This window comes from Triticum dicoccoides, chromosome 3B, assembly GCF_002162155.2.
Source record: "Triticum dicoccoides isolate Atlit2015 ecotype Zavitan chromosome 3B, WEW_v2.0, whole genome shotgun sequence".
Classification (NCBI taxonomy): Eukaryota; Viridiplantae; Streptophyta; class Magnoliopsida; order Poales; family Poaceae; genus Triticum; species Triticum dicoccoides.
In genome coordinates, this window is record NC_041385.1 from 775,370,545 (window position 1) to 775,391,048 (window position 20,504).

A 20,504-nucleotide genomic window follows, 5' to 3' on the forward strand; every position below is an offset into this window, starting at 1 on the left:
AGCATGCGCGCGGGGAGGCGGCGGGGGCATGGTGAGGCCGCTGGTGGTGCCGACGTGGAGGGTCGCATGAGTCGCCTGCCTGGCCGAGTGGCAGAGGCGTTTCTCCTCCATCCGCAGGTAGGTGACCGCCTTGGCGAAGGTGGGCATGAGGAGAGAGAGGTTGGACATGGACCAGCTGAGGTCGGGGTGGATGCTGCGGAGTAGGTTGGTGAGGAGGACGGAGTCGTCGATCACCATGCCGACGTCACGAAGCTCATCGGAGCCATTGCCACATGGGCCGGATGACCATCATCCAAGAGCCAGCAATGAACGGAAGGGAAGAGGTATCTCTTCACCAGATTCATCGAACACACACTTTCACACACCCTGAATTCTTGCCATGAATTGGATGGAGTCTGATACATTTTCCGTCGTTTTGTTCATCGAAAAAAAGAACCACTTTCTCCTGCTAAGCATCTCCTTTGAATAGTTACAAGTGAAATGCTATGACCTTCTAGAAATTTTATACTGCCATAAATTCAGCCAGATTACTGCCTACTATACTATGCTTACACTGCACAAAAAGTGAACTCGATTAATGACCACGATATATAGCCCAACTTTCCATATAAGAAAACAAATGATTATTTTTTAACGAAAATAACATTAACAGCTATCAAGGGTTCAACACTGAACTATTGTTCTTTTGCATCAGGTTACTGTTACATTGGAATGCTTTGATTTTTCTTTTCTGGTGGTAAAACAAGGAATCATTGCGGATGTAACATTTGCAATAAGTGAAATACACGCCATTGTGATGGTAAAACAATACAATTCCTTCGTCACCACAAAAAGGTGAAGAAAAACAAATACAGCGTATAGATTTGAAATTCACATGGCCCACAATATCTACGAGCTCAATAGATTGGGTCTTATTGGTCATGAATTCCTCCAATAGAGCAGATCCATAACCATTGTCTGTTAGACCATTCTCTGAATTCTGTGATCCATAGTTCCCCTAGTGATGCCCCGACGTTCTGGAGTCTAATTTTGCGTTCGCCCCCACGCACTGCTATCACCGTTGTCCCCCTTTCATGAGTAGAGATACAATGCCAGGGAGGAGTCATGTCGCTCATTAATTTGCAGAGCTCTCTTTCAGCTAAAATGCGAACTTATTCTATTTTTCGTGGGAAAGAAGTGTGAATTATTTATTGCATAAGATTATTCTTGTGTATTTATCAATCAAATACATACCTTAGCAGTACATCAATTGATAAGAGAGCATACAACTAAAGCAGTCGCTGACCCAAGGTGGCATTATTCAAGCACCCAACTAACTTAGGTAACAATTTTTTGCAAGAATTCTAGAGACAATTCTATAGGAGCAGTACTGCAGGAATTTTTTTTTTTATCAACAGAGCACCTGATGCCTGATCCATTGGAACATATATAATCTAGCTAGACTAATGCAAGAAAGCAATTCAATATCATCACTTATGTCTTTGCATTTCATGCCTGTAAAGGCACAATTCAAACCCCATTTTCTTTAATACTTGAAAGTGAAAATTGAATGGTGTGTCCCAAGAATGCTATGTTCTAGAAAAACTACGATTGATCCTTTAGAAATGTACTTTTACACTCATAACCTACGGACCAGGGGGAAATAGTGCATAAGCTAGAACACTGCTCACTATTACCTATACCATATCCTCCATTAAGGAAGAACTCACTAAATGAAGGGGGAAGCACCACACCATACCGGAAAGCACGAAACTCTTGTTAGTGTAAAAAGGAAAACTGATAATATGTATGCATTTTCTGTCAAAGTCGACGACCTGTTCATACCAATGTACTTGTCCATTATCTTCCTTGAATCGGATGCAACTCAATGTGGAAGACTATCAACAGTGAGCACCTCCACGGTGCCATCCACCAACCACCGGTTCCCGCTCCCGGCACCCATCGCCCCGTTATCTTTTTCGCTGCAGCTGCACGAGTACTGCACACAGGGCCGACCACGAACATCAGCAGATGTACGGGCTGGCCACGAGCAGCAGCATGCACCGGCAAGAAGCAGCAGCAGGGGTATGACAACGCGACCATTCTGACACTCGTAATTTTCCTAAGGAGTAACTATTAGAATCTAAGTCAATTGTCTTGGAAGAATATCCCAATCAAGTAGCCCTTGTTGGTTATGCAACCACCTTATTGGCCTTTTTCCAACTCATAAAAGTTTTTTAGATTGATTTTTAGTCAATTGTTGTCTTGACAATCATACAATTTTTTGTAGTCATAATTGTTAAAGATATATGTTTTCAATATCCATCTCCTTCAATCTACATGCGCTCAGTGTGGCAGCTCTCATCCAAGAAAAATCCCCGGATGAAAGAAATCAGAATCCAAATTTGTCTTTGATAGATAGTAATGACAATACAATCAAGGACATTCCTTGAACACCTATGAGGATTCTCCTTGAAATAAACATGGCAGGAATAACTGTATACACATGTTGATGATTTAAGGAGTCAGTCAGAAGACAAGGGGGAAGTAAACGAGGATATGTCGAATTTGCCTGTGAACGTAAGTACTATTACCTTTTTTTTCTCAGATCCCATACTCCATTTACATAATCATAAACTCTGTAATTGAACGGATTAAAGAATAGGCTGCCATACAAACATTACAACAATGTTAGTAATGTAACTCCTGTGACATTTCACAAAAATGACATTTTTCTACACTTTGAGTACAAGATTTCCTATAGAAGATTTGTGCTAAAGCTTGAAACCCGTAAGTACAGAAGACAAGACAAGCAAATAAGGGTTAGAAACCAAAGCTCTAAGAACCAAAATTCAAGATGTGATAATCCTATGATGTTGAGCTGCGCATCTTAGCACATTGGAAAGTGTCTCTCACTTGATGAATATAATTTCAAAACACGATTTTAGTCTGCAAACAATCAGAATCAGGTCAATGGAACAATGGCAACTGAGATTTTTTTCGAGAACACGCAACGGCGCGAGACGGCATCTCAGTTCGGCCTAGGAAGCATGCGAGGCGGTCAACCTTGGTGAGGCACAAATGCGTAAGCATCCCATCTAGGGCGTTCTCCCTCTCTATGTCAGTCGAGGCCGGCAGGCGGCCAATGATTCCACCATTTAGTACACAGTATATATAGCGTATTTAAAAGTATTTTTATCCACCATAATATATACTCCCTCCATTTCTAAATATAAGTCTTTCTATGGATTTCGATACAAACTACATACGAATGTATATAGACATATTTTAGAGCATAGTTTCATCCATTTTACTTCGTATGTAGTCCATAGTGGAATATCTAAAAAATACTTATATTTAGAAACAGAGGGAGTAGTACTAATTATATCACCAGAAATTCAGTGAACAAATGTTAACACATCTACACATATTTATATTGAGCTTTTTGACAGAATTTGAAACATCCTAGATGTGTCCTTACTAATCAACTCCCCTTTTTTGCTTTGATTATTCACGCCTCTATTCAAATCAATTTGGTTTACTGTCCTTAACAGTATAAAGTTCAAATCACTTTCCTCCCAAATTATTTACTTTTCGCAATAATGGTATCTTCAGACCCAAATAACAAAATCCTATTACTAAGTAAATTCAAGAGAGGTAATGCATGTAGAAATACTAAGAAATTAAGTGCACCTTCATGTGTGGACTGGTAGTAGGTTTTTACAAAATAGAAATTGCACTATATACATAGATATCAGAGAATTTAAATCTGACATGCATCCTAACAAGAGAAAAAATATCCCCAAACTCACAACTCACATGGGTAAGCAAATTAATTGTGGATACGTAGATCCTTTTACGTGTGCATAGAAATAGCAATATAAATGAATCAACCAAGCCCCAGCATGCTGACCTTATAGATGACTGCAGGGAATTGTTTCTCTTGTTTCATTGTGAGAGTGGATAGGATCGTTTCCTTTCTAGTGCCTACAAATCAAAGACCAATTGACATAAGATTGGAAGAAGGCTATGCCGCTGAAAAAGTGAGCTAGACGGGGTTGCTGACGGCAGAGACATGCTGTATGTACCAAGTATGTAGAATGTAGTGAAGAAATGCATCATGTTTAACATCAGACATGCTTGATATGCATTAAGTTGACATTAATAATTTCCAGGCAGGCAAAATTTAAGAAAATGCTGCATGAATCTGAATTGCACACTAAATGATTCATCATTGAATATAAGAACAAAACTAAAGAGTGCTCCTCCATCTAAACAATCCACAAGTACTCGTTAAACTGGAATTATTTATCACCTTCACTTAGCCATAGTAATTCTGAAGACTGAATTTCAGAAACAACAATTCTAATAATCATTACAAGGGAAAGTACCCATATTCTTGTTTGAGGCTATCGGTAGTAAGACTGACGGGTTTTCCTCCGTTTTGATTTCTTGGTGAAATCTAACTATCAAGTCTCGATGAGGATAACTGGAAGTAGCTGACCAGCAGATTCGTAGTAACAACACTATGCTGAAAACCATATGCACTGTCACATAAAAACTAATTGTATCTGAGTGACTCGTACATAAGTGTCCTACTGAACAACTGAGCAAAAAAAAACACAAAATGCAGATAAAGGTGTTATTCATAAAAAACACAAGATGGTATTCCCATACCTGTGCAGATAGGCAGTGTGCTAGCAACATGGATGATGCTTCCGTCGGTGTTGGTAGCCATCTTCCCTATCACCATGAAGAAAAATATTCAACCATAGCCTGCATAGCAAACACATCTCCATAGGAAAACGTATAATAATTTGTAACAGATCGTCACTTCTATTGGTACTTTTGCTGCTCCCAACAGAAATGCACCAGACACACTTCATCCAAATTAATGGTAGGACAAGGGACAAAGGACAAGGCCATACCTGCGATCACAATAACATGGAAAATCAGAACACAAAATTCGAATTGATTTGGTAATCTTCCCCTGAGTGAATAAATGAATTTGCTCACACAATCTGAAGCAGTTGATGCCGCTACGGTCCGGCTTACAACTGTAGAAGCTGAGCCCTTGCTGGACGGTAACATCAGTCCCTTACACTCTGCACCTATTTGCACAGATGACAGATCACAATCACACTCATTGCACTAAAAAGGTACCTTGGAGCGCAAGTTGTTGGAATCAGTAGCTGGACAGCTAGTGCGTCGATATCATTCAGCTCTCCTGTACTTCCTAGTTGCAAGACAACAATTCTAAAACATGACGCTGAAGTGAGCAATTGCCTAATTTTTCTGCCCCAGGTGCAAACTCTCCCAATCCTTACTCATGAATAGACACACAGACCATACATTGTCAGATTTTCAAAGATCGTTTAAAAGTCTCGTAATACCAGTTCCACGTGATGATTCGACACTTGTTTAAAGAAATTCCTAAGACAGTACGGATCTAGAGGGCGGGCTAGGAGCTGATATAGGAATCGTACCATTGATAAACAAATGTCGGTGATTTTCTTGTCCCCTCCGAGGCATTGCAGATGTCGTTGGTGACGAGGCTCCCGATGGACTTCTCCCCTGCCTCTTCAAGTCATTTGAACCTGCAGGAGTTGGCATATTCTTTCAAGCTAAACCTGATACTAAGTTATGTTACATGAAAATGCCATTCATTCTTCATGATTGTTTAATGCACAGCTCTTAGCAGTCCACAATCTTCTCTGGGATGGTCAACAAGTTCAGGCAATAGAAGGTTAGCTTGCAAAGTACCCAAAAACAACACAATTCTAAGTCCAGCACCTTGGCGTACACAGCCATATATGATTTTTTATTCCTTAAACCTTGCATGTAATATCTCATGTCTAAGGAATGAACGAGATTTCCGACTTCCTAGAGAGGCCTCAAATGGTTTAGAGTCATACATCATTACATTGAGGAGTGAAATACCTAATTTATATGCTTGAGAGATTATCTTAAGAGAAAAGAATATTGTGTAAAGGCAATATGCTCTTCAATTCTGGAATTGCCTACCAAATGAGAAGAATGCAAACACAAACATGGCAACCAATTTTTTTGTTGGAAATGATATCTACAAGATAAAAATTATGACACATCTACTTGTAATGTACAAATAGACATATTAGTCCCTAGTAAAGCATGAAACAAACCCATCCTTCGACTTTTGAGGTCCAGTACAAATGCTTGTTACAATGGTAGAAGTGACAACAATACCAATCGAAATTAGAAGTATATATACTGACAAAAAATGAACTTTGATTACATGTTGTTTTTCATGGTATAGGGCTAGTGATAAAATTCACAAACTGTAGCAAATACATTAAAAAAATTCGGGCTACAACACAGAACACCAAATTTCAGTTGTTTCTTTTCTCGCCGTCATTTTTTGTTTTGTACATGGAATCATGGAAGTAACACACGCAGGGACAAAAGATCACACCATGGCTAAGATAGTTTACCATATCTATTTTTAAATTCAGTCGCACTCTTCATGAACTCTAGATCCCAATGGTTGTCCAAAAGTGGACACGGATGTAAAGGTAGTACTGGGGGTTGGGGCAACATCATATTCCTTCTCTGTCGTCTTCCCTAAACTCCTCTCTCTTGCCAAAATTTGGACTGTATCACTACTTTCAATTGTCTGAAACCAACAGAATGTCTGCACAACATTCCCATATGCCTGAAAATATTTTGGATGCACACAACACATATTGACAGATATGGATTGACGGTTTTCATGTCTTATAAAAGCTTGACAGTCTTGACCATGTCATTTGTTATTGAATACTAAGCAAGCGTTGAGCAAAGGTACCTTAAGTTTTGCTTACGGAATGTTGCTTCCGTCTAATCGCTATGCATTGCGGTGAGAATATTGTACACCTTGCTGAGGCTGAAATTATTTACTTTGAGATTCTTGATGAATTTTTTTCGTAAGAACTGGATTGATCTCACTGTGTGAGTTCCACTGCCTCTTCTCTTCACAAATTGCAGATAGAGGGTGATTTTGCTGGTTCCTGAATATGCTCACATACCAACCTGCTTTGCATGGAGGAGATGCATCCTCGCCTTCATTCTGTTTTGCACGAAGAAGAATTACCTTTGTCCCTGTTAACCTGCACACAAAAAAACAAAGAAGACAATGACAATCCTACTGTCTACAATATAAATACCAAGCAATTTCAAAGCATGAAAAAAATTCAAGTGCAAGACCATCATGGAGTGGATGGGGAAACGAGAATAATATAGTTGTACTACAATTTCAAGCAAGACGCTATGTAACTGACCTAGCACCAGCACACAATTTTGTGCATCAACTGGTAACGTGCATGCCCTCATCTCGGCTTCCCATGATGAATTCTGAAATCATTCTCCCAAGCGAATAGCTTATACTGTTCGTACGCTTCTTGGCATGAATCAAACGACATGCCTTCTACAGGAACAAAAGTGTCGGCCGAGTGCTTGCCTTCAGAGTTTAGAAGACATCTTCCAATCGAGTTCATCTTGCTTGGGGTTGCTCTGGTTGCAAGTCCAGTTTGAATCCAGTTCTTGAACCAAAGAATCAACTGTCAAATCGTGTTTGGAACTGAATTTTAGCAGGGAGGGAAAGGGGAGAGGAGCACTCACGGTTGTTGAATCAGCAGCATTGCAAGGCAAGATATGCACTCAGTGTTCTGAAAATCTGCAGAATAGACATGAAACATAAGTGTACCCTGCATACAAAAGAAGACCAAGATCAATAAAATGTGTAAATTTGAGAACCACCAAATCTGATTCAAGCACAAAAGAACAAGGGAGAGCTTATGCTATCCTGCTGCTAGGCCACGGTCATTGCCGGCGAGCACCCGGTCGAGGACTATCGCAAGTTTGCAACACATCCGCAAACCTGGCCTTGTCGCTGCTCTCCATGTCCGCGCCAGTCCCACCCAAGATCATGAAGCACAAGGACAGGAGCAGGAGACGTTAATGGATGGATGTATCAGTACCCAATAGATGTACATACGTACTGTGAAAAATTGATGTGGCTTCCAATGGATGAACATGCAAAGGGCGAAGGCGGACCTCGGCAGCGATGTCCAGATGGCGACTTGCAGGTGCGCAACGAAGGCGGCGGCGTCTCTAGGATCTCGGCACCGGCTCCTCGATGACCCCTCAGCCTTTAGAAACTTGAAGGCTCACTATTAGTTCTAATTTTCACGGCCTATTAAATCTGAGTTAATTGCACAGAAGTACCATAATTCGGGCATCACATGCAGATTGGTACCACGATTGCTAATTTTTACATGTCAGTACCAACATTGGTCTGGGTTTTTGCAAATTAGGCTAAAACGCATATTTATATGTATTGACAGTGTATCTGACCGAGGAGGCCCGTCTGTCAGATGCTTATGTGGCAGTTTTTTTGCAGAAAACCCCCTAGCTTTATATGTAATCACGTAAATGCCCATTATTTTCGCGGTAAAACCAGTACTGAGAGGGATTTTTTTCATTCGCAAGTTTTCCACGGACTTGTTTGAAAGTTTCCAGCGAATAGAACATATAAATAACAGTAATCAAGCAAACACCACACATAGGCATGCACACGCAACAAGCATCCATCGGCACCCAGCAAGCAGCAAGCAAGCACACACACACGCCGACTTCATAGAAGCATCAATCAGTGGAGATCACGCACTCACACATGCTAGCTGAGCCTAGTGACGAGCCAAGGGCCACCCCGGCGAGGGCCAGGGCCGGCAGAGCACAGCGGACGGAGGCCAAACGCGGCTGGCAGATGCAGATCCGCGGAACTCCGGGCAGAGCGTCGCCACCGGCGCCCCCCATGGAGTTAAGCAGGAGTGGGGGAAGCGGGTGGTGGAGGAGGGCGCTGGGCTTGGGGTCGCAGTCGGATGAAAGGACGGATCCGGCGATGATGTAGTCGTCGCGCGCGACCCGATCTGTGCGCCGCAAGCAGGCCCAACGGCGGCCAACGAGTGCCGCGATGGGGAGGAGGTGGGCCATGCGGGCAGCCGAGTGCCACGCAGATCAAGCTGGCCGCCGGCGGGAGGCCAGCTGACGGCCACCATGAGCGAAGGTGATCGGATCGAGGGGCGGGGAAGCTCGTGCAAACGGACTTGGATTTCGACGGGAGACGCGTCCCTGCTTTGAGGAGCCGCCTTCGCGGCCACCGGCGATGGCTGCCGGCAGCGGCGGCGTGGTTGTGGTGGGGGTCTGTGACGGCTAGGGTTGGGGGGCGCCCCGGTGTCGCCCTAGGAGGAGAGCGGAGGTGGTGGGTGCGTTTTTTTTGCGTGCGGGAGGTAGTCGCTCGAGGGCAGCGTGCATGCGTGCGTGCGTGCGGGTCGTGCCCGTTTTTTCGCTGGTTTTTCTTCGTAGATTTATTTTCGTCTGGTTCTGTCGCTTGCGAGGGGAGTATGTACGGGCATCGCTAGGTGGTTTGCTTTGAGTTATTTTTGCCGCTCGTCAGTTCAGGGGAATCGCTGGGAGGTGGAAGGTGGGAGGGGAGGACAAAAAAATCATGATAGGTGGAACAAAAATTGACCGACGAAGACTACCAACTGCCCATTACAAGTAGAGATCATCGAACAAGGGGACCTCCTTTTGGGCGCTCTCTACGCCGTGGAACCAACTGGCGGCACTCACCTATAGTGCTCAGTTGGGCCGGTCCATAAAACGCGAAAGCAGAGAACTTACAGCATGGAAAAAACCACAAAACAATTAGCTTTGTCCAAGATTCAAACTCGCACCATTGGACTCCCATACAAGTCTTGCTAACCACTCAGGCTACTCAATTGCATTGACTGAAAACAGCGCAAAAGAATATAAGAACTGTGGATGCACTATTTATACTATATCTCTAAGATTTTGGAATTATTTGAAAAAACTTAAATTTTAAAAAGCTCAACAGTTTTGGAAAAAGTTCATAGGTTTTTAATAAATTTTGTTCAATTTTAAAGAAAGTTCATTGATTTAAAAAATCATTGATTTTGAAAAAAGTTTGTTCGATTTGAAAAAGGTTCATATTTTTTTAAAAAAATTCTCAACTTTAAAAAAAAGTCATCTATTTTAAAAAATTACATGAATTTTGAAAACAAGTTCAATAATTTTGGAAAAAAATCGATTTTGAAAAAAGCTCATCCAATTTAGCAAAAGTAGAAAACCAAAAAAAATAAAAAAAGAACAAACTGTTACAATAAAAAAATAAACAAGAAAAATAGAAAAGAGAAAAGAAAAAGAAGAAAAGCAGGAAAAAGATAGAACGGGACACATCAGGCGTAGGTGTTTTTTGAACACAGTACAGATGCAAGCGATCATATACACGCGCATACACTCACCCCTATAAACGCACACACGCACACCCTCCCTTTATGAGCACCTCCAAAAGACTGAACCGGCATATCATCTTGAAATTTACGAGCTCACCCTAGACACCTCGTCATCGACGGGAACGTCTCCTCCCACTGAATGCGCATCGCCGGAAATTTTGAAATAAATCCAAAAATAAATGCGAGCATCAGAACTTGAACCCTAATGGGCTGGAGATACCACAGTCTCTCTAAAAATCCAACCACAAGTTGGTTCGCGTCAGGTGTAGGTGTTGAGATTGTTAGAGCCGCTTATGTAAGAGGAGGACGCCATTGGTTCGAAACTCATCTGTCGCAGAGATTTTTCCATGTTGAAAACATAAAAAAGGGAAGACGGCTACGCACCCGTTTGCTTAAAAGAAGGAACATTTCTTTATTCCGGGACTGGGTGTTGACTTTTGTTTTTTTTCTTCCATTTCTCCTTCTTTTCTTCCGATTTTCTTTATTTCTTGAACTAGATGATACCTCACGCGTTACGCTTGGGGACATCTATGGGAACAAAAAGGTATATATATTGACATATTCTATTTATAAGAAGCATTCACTTCTACAGCGACGTGGTACAAATGATTTTAACCCCTTTCCGCGACGGCGTTTGGAACCGTCGTCAAGTGAGTGTGGGCGATAGGGGGTCCTTACCACACGACCCAGAAACTGTCAGGGATAGGCCCTCCTGGCACACTAGCTGGGGCAAAAAAAAGTTCGTGTGCGATCTGGCGGGACATTGAAACCCAATTGTTTCCGTTCGTATGTACATCCCACACGGTGAATCCCAGAAAAACATTTCCGCTCGTATGTATATCGTACACAGTTTTTTGTATGGAAACGTTTGTGTAAGGTAGCCTAATGCAAACGGCTCTCTGTCGGAAGCAATGTGTGATTGTTAGTTGATCGAACACGCCTACTTTCTAGAAACCGTGCGTGTTGTTTGAGTTCATCGCCCACGGTGCTATCTGAGTAGCCGTCTGCAATAGAAAACCCCAATAAGCGGGGTAATTAGCCTATTATTGATAATCCATGTACTAATCAAATTGATATTTCTTATAAAAACACACCAGATATTTCATATCTGTATAATAGCAACTAGGATTTCATAATCGAATTACATCAGATAGCTTCGACACTCAGTTCTGTCATTACACAATAGCACCAAGTTTCACATGCAACATCAAAAACCTTTGGAAAGTAGCATCATACACGGTAAATAGATAGATGAATCTCATCTGGGAAACTGCAGAAGCGGAAGGCAAATGTTGAGCCTTCAGTGATGTTGAATGTCCTTGCAACTTAGGCCAGTTGCTATGGATAATTGCCCGCCCAACCTTCGTCCTCTTCAGCAAGACTTCAATATTGTACCGTGGGTGTTGAATGAATACCTTCCTCGCCTCTTGACCATGCAGGTGGTTTGAGAGGTAATTATCGGTGAACTGCTTTAAAAAGTACCGAAAACAAAGATATGCTAACAAGGTAAAAGAGTTAGTACCATCCTATAGTTGACTGATGGCGCAAGGGGTAAAAACAAGGTAAAAGAGTTAGTACCATCCTATAGTTGACTGATGTCTTCTTCATTGTGCAAACAAAGATCTTGCTGTTATTCTTCGCAAGTTTCTTCATCCTAACAATCTTTCTGACTTTCTTAACTTGACTGATATTCATGGACATCTCATTTCCCCATATGCAAAATGGGTCGAACAGTGGGTCTAAGCCTCTGATAGCAGGACCTACATGTGCAAGACCAAATTGTAAAAAACTTAAATATTAGAATGATTCCTGTAACTGCACAATAATGTATCTAATATTAGATTGTTAGGATGTATCTAATATTAGAACCTGACTTGATACATCCGTATCTAGACAAATGTAAGACAAGAACTTTTAGACGGAGAGAGTATTTATGAACTCCTTGTGTTGTCTTAACAGTTTTGATGAATTCTTTTCTCTAGTAGCGAAGAGCACTTAGTATGGGCGGATCGACGGAAGGACCGTGGAGCTACCCTTCGGCGATGTAGCGGTATGTAGCCTCCGTGTAGTGAATCCCGTCCCGGTGCGGCTCGACCGGCTGCGCTGGGGCTCGGCGGCGGGTCTCCAACGAGCTTAGTGGTCCTTGGTGCGGCCGTTGGCCGCGGGGCGGCGTGGCGGTGCTGGTGGCCGGCGGCGCCCACGTGGCCCAGATCTGGGCCCTTTCGGGCTCCATCTGGGCTAGGACGGGCTAGCGTATCAATGCGCGGCGATGCTGCTCCCTGGTTGGTGGCGAAGTGGCAGTGATCTGCGGGCGGTGGTGGCTTCTTTGGCCGACGAGTTGCAGCGTGACGACAGTGGCTGTCCGAACCCTTTTGGGTCCGGGCGGGCCTCCGCGCCTGGCAGGCCCCTTGTCCATGCGTCCAGTCGGCTCCGCGGTGTCGGCGGTGGTTGTCTCCTCACGTCAGCGATTTTGCGGATGCCCCCGAGGCCACTATCTCTTCTCCCGTCCTCCAGGTCTTGTGTCGGTGACCTTAGGGAGACGGTGAAGTTGATTCGGTGGCCGTGGTGGCACATGTTGGTGGGCGGCGGGATGGGCGGTGCACTATGATTCGTCTGGGTGGTGGTGGGGTTTGGGTTGGGAGAAATCTCTGGCGGCTCATCTGGCTCCAATACGGCGACACCTGTGGGTGCCGCCGGACCTTCATGAAGGGCGTCGGGTACACCCCTGAAGGAAATATGCCCTAGAGGCATTAATAAAGTTATTATTTATTTCCTTTATTGATGATAAATGTTTATTATTCATGCTAGAATTGTATTAACCAGAAACTTAGTACATGTGTGAATACATAGACAAAACATATAGTCCCTAGTATGCCTCTACTTGACTAGCTCATCAATCAAAGATGGTTATGTTTCCTAACAATAGACATGTGTTGTCATTTGATGAACGAGATCACATCATTAGGAGAATCATGTGATGGACATGACCCATCCGTTAGCTTAGCATTATGATTGTGTCAGTTTCATTGCTACTGCTTTCTTCATGACTTATACAAGTTCCTCAGACTATGAGATTATGCAACTCCTGAATACCGAAGGAACACTTTGTGTGTTACCAAACGTCACAACGTAAATGGGTGATTATAAAGATGCTCTATAGGTGTCTCCGAAGGTGTTTTTTGGGCTGGCATAGATCGAGATTAGGATTTGTCACTCCGTGTTTCGGAGAGATATCGCTGGACCCTCTCGGTAATACTCATCACTATAAGCCTTGCAAGCATTGTGACTAATGAGTTAGTTACGGGATGAAGTATTACAGAACGAGTAAAGATACTTGCCGGTAACGAGATTGAACTAGGTATTGAGATACCGATGATCGAATCTCGGGCAAGTAACATACCGATGACAAAGGGAACGACGTATGTTGTTATGCAGTTTGACCGATAAAGATCTTTGTAGAATATGTATGAACCAATATGAGCATCTAGGTTCCGCTATTGTTTATTGATCGGAGACGTGTTTCGGTCATGTCTACATAGTTCTTGAACCTGTAGGGACCGCACGCTTAACGTTCGATGACGATTGGTATTATGAGTTTATGTGATACGATGTACCGAAGATTGTTCGGAGTCCCGGATGTGATCACGGACATGACAAGGAGTCTCGAAATGGTCGAGAAATAAATATTGATATATTGGAAGGCTATGTTTGGACACCAGAAAGGTTCCGAGTGGTTCGGGCATTTTTCCGGAGTACCGAGACGTTATCAGAATCCCCCAGGGAGTCAATGGGCCTTAATGGGCCATGGTGGAAGAGAGGAGGAGGCGGCCAAGGTGGGGGCGTGCCCCCCCCCCCCAAGACCAATCCGAATTGGGAGGGGGGCGGCCCCCCTTTCCTTCTCTCCCTCTCCCTCTTCCTTCTTCTCCTACTCCAACTAGGGAGGGGGGAAACCTACTCCTACTGGGAGTAGGACTCCCCCCTTTGGCGTTCCATAGAGGGCCGGCCCTCCCCCTCCTCCACTCCTTTATATACGGGGAGGGGGGCACCTCATAGACACACAAGTTGATCAAGTTGATCTTTTAGCCGTGTGCGGTGCCCCCCTCCACAGATTTCCACCTCGGTCATGTCGACGTAGTGCTTAGGTGAAGCCCTGCGTTGGTAACTTCATCATCACCGTCACCACGCCATTGTGCTGACGAAACTCTCCCTCGACCTCAGCTGGATCTAGAGTTCATGGGATATCACCGAGTTGAACGTTTGCAGATCGCAGAAGTGCCGTACCTTCGGTGCAAGGATCGGTCGGATCATGAAGACGTACGACTACATCAACCGTGTTGTCATACGCTTTCGCTTTCGGTCTACAAGGGTACGTCGACAACACTCTCCCCTCTTGTTGCTATGCATCACCTAGATAGATCTTGCATGATCGTAGGAATTTTTGAAATTACCGCGTTCCCCAACAGTGGCATTAGAGCAATGTCTATGCGTAGATGTTATATGCACGAGTAGAACGCAAAGAGTTGTGGGCGATAATAGTCATACTGCTTACCAGCATGTCATAATTTGATTCGGCAGTATTGTTGGATGAAGCGGCCCAGACCGACATTATGCGTACGCTTACGCGAGACTGGTTGTACCGACGTGCTTCACACACAGGTGGCTAGTGAGTGTCTGTTTCTCCAAATTTAGTTGAATCGAGTGTGGCTACACCCGGTCATTGTTGAAGGTTAAAACAACACACTTGACGAAAAATCATTGTGATTTTGATGCATAGGTAAGAACGTTTCTTGCCAGAAGCCCGTAGCAGCCACGTAAAACTTGCAACAAAAAAGTATAGAACATCTAACTTGTTTTTCCAGGGCTTGCTGTGATGTGATATTGTCAAGGCATGATGTGATATAAATTATTGTATGAGATGATCATGATTTGTAACAAATTTATTGGCAACTGGCAGGAGCCATATGGTTGTTGCTTTATTGTATGCAATGCGATCTCCATGTAATTGTTTTACTTTATCACTAAGAGGTAGCGATAGTCGTAGTAACAATAGTTGGCGAGACGACAACGATGCTACGATGGAGATCAAGGTGTCACGCCGGTGACGATGGAGATCATGACGATGCTTCGGTGATGGAGATCATGAGCACAAGATGATGATGGCCATATCATGTCACATATTTTGATTGCATGTGATGTTTATCTTTTATGCATCTTATTTTGCTTAGAACATCGGTAGCATTATAAGATGATCCCTTACTAAATTTCAAGGTACAAGTGTTCTCCTTGAGTATGTACCGTTGCTACAGTTCGTCGTGCCGAGACACCACGTGATAATCGGGTGTGATAAGCTCTACATTCACATACAATGGGTGCAAGCCAGTTTTGCACATGCAGAATACTCGAGTTAAACTTGACAGGCCTAGCATATGCAGATATGGCCTCGAAACATTGAGACCGAAAGGTCGAGCATGAATCATATAGTAGATATGATCAACATAGTGATGTTCACCATTGAAAACTACTCCATCTCACTTGATGATCGGACATGGTTTAGTTGATTTGGATCATGTGATCACTTAGATGATTAGAGGGATGTCTATCTAAGTTGGAGTTCTTAAGTAATATGATTAGTTGAACTTTAATTTATCATGAACTTAGTACCTAATAGTATTTTGCATGTCTATTTGTTGTAGATCAATGGCCCGTGCTACCGTTCCTTCGAATTTTAATGCGTTCTTAGAGAAAGCTAAGTTGAAAGATGATGGCATCAACTACACAGACTGGGTCCATAACTTGAGGATTATCCTCATTGCTGCACAAAAGAATTACGTCCTAGAAGCACCTTTAGGTGCAAGGCCTGCTACAGATGCTACTAATGACGTTAAGAACGTCTGGCAGAGCAAAGCTGATGACTACTCGATAGTTCAGTGTGCCATGCTTTACGACTTAGAACCGGGACTTCAAAGACGTTTTGAACGTCATGGAGCATATGAGATGTTCCAAGAGTTGAAGTTAATATTTCAAGCAAATGCCCGAGTTGAGATATATGAAGTCTCCAATAAGTTCTACAACTGTAAAATGGAGGAGAATAGTTCTGTCAGTGAACACATACTCAGAATGTCTGGGTACCACAAGCACTTGACTCAACTGGGAGTTAATCTTCCTGATGATAGTGTCATTGACAGAGTTCTTTAATCACTGCGACCAAGATACAAAAGCTTCATGATGAACTATAATATGCAAGGGATGAACAAGACTATTCCCAATCTCTTCGTGATGCTAAAAGCTACAGAGGTAGAAATCAAAAAGGAGCATCAAGTGTTGATGGTCAACAAGACCACTAGTTTCAAGAAAAAGGGCAACGTGAAGAAGGGGAACTTCAAGAAGAACGGCAAAAAGGTTGCTGCTCAAGAGAATAAACCCAAGTCTTGACCTAAGCCTGAAACTGAGTGCTTCTACTGCAAAGGGACTGGTCACTGGAAGTGGAACTGCCCCAAGTATTTGGCGGATAAGAAGGATGGCAAAGTGAAATGTATATTTGATATACATGTTATTGATGTTTACTTAACTAGTTCTCGCAATAGCGCCTGGGTATTTGATACTGGTTCTGTTGCTCATATTTGCAACTCTAAACAGGGGCTACGGATTAAGCGAAGATTGGCTAAGGACGAGGTGACGATGCGCATGGGAAATGGTTCCAAAGTCGATGTGATCGGGGTCGACACACTACCTCTACATCTACCTTCGGGAATAGTTTTAGACCTGAATAATTGTTATTTGGTGCCAGCGTTGAGCATGAACATTATATCTGGATCTTATTTGATGCGAGACGGTTATTCATTTAAATCAGAGAATAATGGTTGTTCTATTTATATGAGTAATATCTTTTATGGTCATGCACCCTTGATGAGTGGTCTATTTTTATTGAATCTCGATAGTATTGATACACATATTCATAGTATTGAAGCCAAAAGATATAAGTTTAATAATGATAGCTCAACTTATTTGTGGCACTGCCATTTGGGTCATATCGGTCTAAAGCGCATGAAGAAACTCCATACTGATAGACTTTTGGAATCACTTGATTATGAATCACTTGGTGCTTGCGAACCATGCCTTTTGGGAAAGATGACTAAAACTCCGTTCTTCGGAACAATGGAACGAGCTACTAACTTGTTGGAAATAATACATACCAATGTATGTGGCCCAATGAGTATTGAGGCTCGTGGTGGGTATCATTATTTTCTTACCTTCACAGATGATTTGAGCAGATATGGTTATACCTACTTAATAAAGCATAAGTCTGAAACATTTGAAAAGTTCAAAGAATTTCAGAGTGAAGTGGAAAATCATTGTAACAAGAAAATAAAGTTTCTATGATCTGATCGTGGAGGAGAATATTTGAGTTGCGAGTTGGTCTTCATTTGAAACAACATGGGATAGTTTCACAATTAACACCACCTGGAACACCACAGCGAAATGGTGTGTCCGAACATCGTAATCGTACTTTATTAGATATGGTGCAATCTATGATGTCTCTTATTGATTTACCGCTATCGTTTTGGGGTTATGCTTTAGAGACGGCTGCATTCACTTTAAATAGGGCACGATCAAAATCCCTTGAGACGACGTCTTATGAACTGTGGTTTGGCAAGAAACCAAAGTTGTCGTTTCTTAAAGTTTGGGGCTGCGATGCTTATGTGAAAAAGCTTCAACCTGATAAGCTCGAACCCAAATCGGAGAAGTGCGTCTTCATAGGATACCCAAAGGAAACTGTTGGGTACATCTTCTATCACAGATCCGAAGCAAAATCTTTGTTGCTAAGAATGGATCCTTTCTAGAGAATGAGTTTCTCTCGAAAGAAGTGAGTGGGAGGAAAGTAGAACTTGATGAGGTAGTTATACCTTCTCCCTTATTGGAAAGTAGTTCATCACAGAAATCTGTTCCCGTGATTCGTACACCAATTAGTGAGGAAGCTAATGGTGATGATCATGAAGCTTCAGATCAAGTTACTACTGAACCTCGTAGGTCTTTGAGAGTAAGATCCGCACCAGAGTGGTATGGTAATCCTGTTCTGGATGTCATGTTACTAGACCATGATGAACCTACAAACTATGAGAACAGAGTGTGGACTTTGGTGGACTTGCCCGATGATCGGCAAGCCATAGAAAATAAATGAATCTTTAAGAAGAAGACTGACGCAGATGGTAATGTTACCGTTTACAAAGCTCGACTTGTTGCAAAAGGTTTTCGACAAGTTCAAGGAGTTGACTACGATGAGACTTTCTCACCCGTAGCGATGCTTAAGTCTGTCCGAATCATGTTAGCGATTGCCGCATTTTATGATTATGAAATTTGGCAGATGGATGTCAAAACTGCATTCTTGAATGGATTTCTAGAAGAAGAGTTGTATATGATGCAACCAGAAGGTTTTGTCGATCCAAAAGGTGCTAAGAAAGTGTGCAAGCTCCAGCGATCCATTTATGGACTGGTGCAAGCGTCTCGGAGTTGGAATAAATGCTTTGATAGTGTGATCAAAGCATATGGTTTTATACAGACCTTTTGAGAAGCTTGTATTTACAAGAAAGTGAGTGGGAGCTCTGTAGCATTTCTGATATTATATGTGGATGGCATATTGTTAATTGGAAGTGATATAGAACTTTTGAATAGCATCGCTATGGGATACCTGAATAAGAGTTTTTCTATGAAAGACCTCAGAGAAGCTGCTTACATATTGGGAATCAAGATCTATAGAGATAGATCAAGACGCTTAATTGGACTTTCACAAGCACATACCTTGATAAAGTTTTGAAGAAGTTCAAAATGGATTAGTCAAAGAAAGGGTTCTTGCCTGTATTACAAGGTGTGAAGTTGAATCAGACTCAATGCCGGACCGCTGCAGAAGATAGAGAGAAAATGGAAGTCATTCCCTATGCTTCAGCCATAGGTTCTATCATGTATGCAATGCTGTGTACCAGACCTGATGTGTGCCTAGCTATAATTATAGCAGGGAGGTACAAAAGTAATCCCGGAGTGGAGCACTGGACATCGGTCAAGAACATCCCGAAATACCTGAAAAGGAATAAGGATATGTTTCTTGTTTATGGAGGTGAAAAAGAGCTTGTCATAAATGGACACGTCGATGCAAGCTTTGACACTGACCCGGATGACTCTAAGTTGCAAACCGGATACATATTTTTATTGAATGGAGGAGCTGTCAGTTGGTGTAGTTCCAAGCAAAGCGTCGTGGTGAGATACGTGTGAAGCGGAGTACATTGCTGCTTCGGAAGCAGCGAATGAAGGAGTTCATACCCTATCTAGGTGTCATACCTAGTGCATCGGGTCCAATGAAAATCTTTTGTGACAATATTGGTGCAATTGCCTTGGCAAAGGAATCCAGATTGTCGGATTTCGGCTTCCGGCAGACCCTTGAGGTTCGAACACTGGGGTGCGCGCGAAGATCTCTCCTCTACCAACTCACGTCTTGTCGCCGCGCAAAGGATCTTGGCTATACGATGAACAACTCAAGAGACGCAAGGTTTATACTAGTTCGGGCCACCGTTGTGGTGTAGTACCCTACTCTAGTTTGTGGTGTGTGGATTGCCTCAGGGGCTGATGATGAACAGTACAAGGAAAGAACAGCCTCGCAAGGGGCTGTTCATGAGCTGGCACGATGAACTGCTTGGGAGAGTTCAGTCGCCTCTTGGATGCCTACCCGATCTCTAGATGCCTCTACTATGTGGTGGCTAGTCCTATTTATAGAGGGAGGCCCTGGGCCTCTTCCCAAATAATGAGCGGGAAGGGCGCCAACAATTGGCCATTTTGAAGGGGAACATCTAGTACACTTATCCTGACTAAAGTTCGTCTTCGGCTGCCAAAGGCTCTAACGATGACACCGTCCTCGGCTCCAGGATGACCTCCATCCTGCCGTTCTGCTGGTCTTGGTCTTGTTGCACCGAAACGGTAACCTTTGCCTGATGCCTTGGCCTGTGCTTTCCCCCTTTGCACTGAAGGGGAAACAAGGACACTGCACAGGCCGGCGCCCGCCTAGTCTCGATCGTCATGGCTTGCGTCACGGGCTCCTCGCGAGGTGCCCTGCCTTGATCTCTCTGCCTCCTCGCAAGCCTGCCTGATGAGGCTGTGCCTGAGGAAGCTTCCTATCGTCCGCCCCACGAGGCTTGGACCCTCGCGAGG